The 4,212-nt window shown below is 38.5% G+C and overlaps 1 protein-coding gene across 1 annotated transcript in view; it reads right to left on the reverse strand.

Annotated features, from left to right (window-relative positions):
• Positions 1-3,372, reverse strand: part of LOC146390498 (uncharacterized) — a 10,984-nt gene extending 7,612 nt beyond the window's left edge. Inside the window, exon 1 of the mRNA XM_084923565.1 lies at positions 2,897-3,372. The gene's annotated coding sequence lies outside the window, so the exon portion shown is untranslated. The remainder of the gene's footprint in view (positions 1-2,896) is intronic.
• Between the last annotated feature and the right edge of the window lie 840 nt (positions 3,373-4,212).

Consider the following 4,212-nt stretch of genomic DNA (forward strand, 5'->3'; position numbering starts at 1 on the left):
TGAGCTTAAAGGTCCTATTAATAAACTGTTAACGAATGTGTATTTATGAAGATGATTTGTGAGACTGGTAAACTTATGATAGGTACGATGGTCTTTCGTTCTACACGGTGCATTTCAAGGTCCTGTACCCATCTGTCAGTAAACTGTACCTGGGCTTGTTGCAGTGACCTGAAGTTACTAAACTTCATGAGTGTATGCACTCACTCCAAGAACCGTATAATTATAAATATGAGCGTGGTGAAAGTTGGGCAGCACGCTAACGTATTTTGTCCACTCTGTGTGCTCGTACGGGTCTAACCCTTTCACTCCTTTGATTTTTTTCCTCGTATCTTTTCCTTGACTTTTCATCAAGTCTGTCTTTGTACGGACCGGCATTGTTCTCCTTCGTTTTGTACATAACGTTTTTGGGGGACAAAGAACAAGCAAGAAGGTATTGGAACCGGAGAATGAACGTTTTGCGGTACTGCAAATGCTTGCATTTGATGCGGTACTTGGATTGTTTTGCCACGAGTTCCCAGCATGCAATGCGCGAAAGTCACGTGGTCTGTCAATCTCTATATAATGATGTGCTATGTGATCGCTAGCGACACGGCTATGTTAGCATAACATAAACAGTGAAGCTGCAGGATGAAAGCTACCATTTTTCCACTCAATAAAAGTTAACGTGAAGGTTCCTGATGGTTAGAGACAAATGCAATCGCACGGACCAAACTTCAGTCAGGAGAACAACTGACATAATTCATCCACAATATGAGGTTAGTCATTAATATACTGCAACAACATGGGAATAGAGCAGCTGTAATAGAATACAGCATTAATGAATCAATGGTACAGAAGTGGAGGAAGGAAGAAGAATGAGTTGAGTAGTTTGATTTATCTGACTGCTTTGTTTAGCTTAATGTGTCTTATAATCCCGTGCACCTTATGTTCAGAAAAATACATATTTGACTTTTTTATTTGGCACACTGCAGTTTAATGTTGCAAAGCACCTCTTTTAACTTCAGTGGATATTATACATGGTTATGCTCAGGATATGTCAGCCCATTTCTACTGGAAATGCCTTTTGGTTAAACTTTCAGCAAGGAATTTGCATTTGCACTGTTACATTTTATAGCACAAAAAAAACAGCTTCTTGCTTAAGTGAAAATAAATGGATGGTATTTTTTTTTGCACTAGTAAAGTTGTGGAGTTGTATTTTGTCTCGCATCAATTATATTGTCAATTATATTGTTATCGCAAATTTTCAAATATATATCGTGATAAATATTTTTGGCCATATCGCCCTGCTCTACTTGTAGTAATTATTAAATTGTATTTTTGGACCAATTATGTGCCGCGGCACAGTGGTTAGGAAACACTGTTGTAGGGCACTGCTGCAGAGCGTTTTATTGTATGGCATTATTGTGCCTCATAGATTCAGTAACAACTAGGGCTGGGCCATATCATACCGTTCACGGTAATTCTGGTATAATGTCGGGCAACGATAAGAAAATGAAATATCGCGATAGAATATGGGTAAAACGTGCAGTGCCTTTTTTTTATATATATATGCACATGGCGGAAAAAGGGTGCCGGCGAAGGAGAATGAGAAGGGCGAAAGCGGATCGTAGAATGAAACAGATGAACCAGAATTGGTTTGTAAAAATGCTGCAACTTCAGTGGTGTGGAACTTTCGTCCATTAGATACACAACAAAGCACTATTTTTGGTAGCGCATGCTAGCGGGCCGTCGTTATTACCGTGTTTTTTGGAAAATACGGCACACTTAAAATAAATCCTTTGATTTTTCTGATAATCGACAGTGCCCCTTATAATACTGTGTGCCTTATGTATGAATTCTGGTTGTGTTTACTGACCTCGAAACGATTTTATGTGGTACACAGCGCTCGAAAATCTGTCAAATGTTTTAGTGCGACTTTGCTAAGCTACGAACCCGCACCGCTTGATGGATTCTCGGAGCATTACGGCTATCATAGGCAGGAGCCTCGCAGAGTGATACATACTGTGCTTCAACATAATATTACCGTATTGAGTGTGTATAACCTCTTTTTAAGTTAAAAAAAAAAAACGTACAGCACCAGCATGCATCTGCTCTTATATAAATTATCATTAGCTTACAGCTTTAAGTGTTTAAGGTATGTGCTAACTAAAAATAAAGACAAGATAATAGTTCATTAAATTTTAATGAAATTTGCAGATTGTTTTGGTGAAGTTTAATAAACTCCGTTGTCTGCTCCTTGCTATTTAAAATATAACAGGACACCGGAGTATATTCTTGAGCATCTCAAACTTAAGATAATCAGTTGTCTGCTTGACGTTTATTCAGCTGTGTCAAAACGATAACTTTAATCTCAGCCAAACCGATTTACTCAGGAACAAATAAAATACTGAAAAAAAGCCAAACAAAACTGAAAGAATAATAAGAGTAATATTAAAACTAACTAGCTTCCGCCATTGTTGAAAACTGAGCAGGGCCGCGCTATGAATTCTGGGACACAGCTTCTTCTTCTTCTGGGTTTAACGGCAGCTGGCATCCTTGTACACGCAGTGCTGCCATCTTCTGTTTCAGTCCGTTATTACACTCTTAAATCCTACTACTTATTCCTTCGTCTTTTGGGATCTTACAAAGCTTTAAATGAGGCGTCGACTATTAAATTGGATTAGTCCACGATCATGACTAGTCGACTAATCCTGGCAGCCCTACTTCATATGAAGGAAAACAAATAGCTGAACACAAATGATTAAAATAAATAAGATGCTGAATTGCTGGAAGCTCCAGTCAGACAAAATGACAGGGGCTGAACAGAACGTACAGAGGAAAACAAAATTAGCTAAGAGAGAGAAACCCTGTAGACAGTTATAGAGTTAGGCAACCGATATAATTATAATGTACTCACCCTCGATCCCCTCTGATTAAAACTAAAGATCCACGCGCGGAGAAGGAGGCAAGCGGGGCTTTGCAGTTGGACTAGGACTGGTAGAGACAGCGGGCTCACTGACCTCCACTCCCCAGCATGTTACTCCCGTCAATCACCACGAGGGCAAGTTATTTGTTTACAGGTGATTTATTCCAAACTGACCGACAGGATGACTTGGCGTTGTCACCGAGAGGCCAAGTAGATATACCTTGCAGAGAGACCAAGCTGCGTGAGCTACGAGAGCGTATCTTTCCAATCAAGCATCAGAAACAGAAACTTGATCTGCCGGAGACCAGAGGGCGAGCAGTAAGGAAGCTCAGCACAGCCACACGATCTTTGCTTTAGCCGACTTGAAAAAAATATAAAAGTCCCCGTGGAAGATAAAAGTACGACCCACCGTGTTCTAAGCCTACTTTCTGCTCTGTGGACGCGCATTACTTCTTCTTTTTGTGTGATGACGGTTGGCAAACAACGTTTCTGGTGCATTACCGCCACCAACTGGAACAGAACAATGAAACGTGTTTTACTGTCTCGTTGAAAACAAGTCTAATTTCCCTGCACCATGGCTGTGTCCCACTCCAGCTATGGCGTCATTTTTGTGCCACTGAGTCATTCCACGAGAATGGTTAAAATTGAACTTGGATGTTTTCACATTTTTTACCAAAATGCATTATTTATATGTATATCCCACATCATTAAGGATATATTTAACTATCAGAAAAATGCATTTTCCCATCTCAGGCATTAGTTTTCTTTTATTATTGATCATATTTTCAAGATGTAGTGACTGTAATTCTTCAACCCCGCTATGGACACTTTGGAGGCTCTCTGAATATTATCATAAAATGTATTTCTAAAGAAATCAATATGTTTACATTAATTAGATGTCCCCCATACTAATTCAATAATTTTACATAGAGAAATGACATAAAACCACACATTTTTACTCTCTTAAATCCTGAAATGTAACTAATGAGTGAAAGCAATCTTGTCATTTTTCATCAAAATTTTAGTTTAACTAAGAATTGTAATCAAAATCAATGATCATATGATAGTGCTCAATATTTTAGACAGAAATCAGCAAACATTAAATTATTTTTTCAACATTTTAAGAAAATTATATATGAAAATGTAGGTGTGACAGGGTTGAGACTAGCATAACAGGGTTGAAGATGGTAACAGGGTTGAATAGACAAATACAGCTTTACATATAAACAGTTGTTTACTCTTAAATTCAATGTATAGGGCTTTCCATTAGCATTATATCTCACTTTGTAACCATAGGGAGGACACCA

This window comes from Perissodus microlepis, chromosome 3, assembly GCF_051167445.1.
Source record: "Perissodus microlepis isolate ML-2025 ecotype Zambia chromosome 3, ASM5116744v1, whole genome shotgun sequence".
In the NCBI taxonomy this organism is placed as follows: Eukaryota; Metazoa; Chordata; class Actinopteri; order Cichliformes; family Cichlidae; genus Perissodus; species Perissodus microlepis.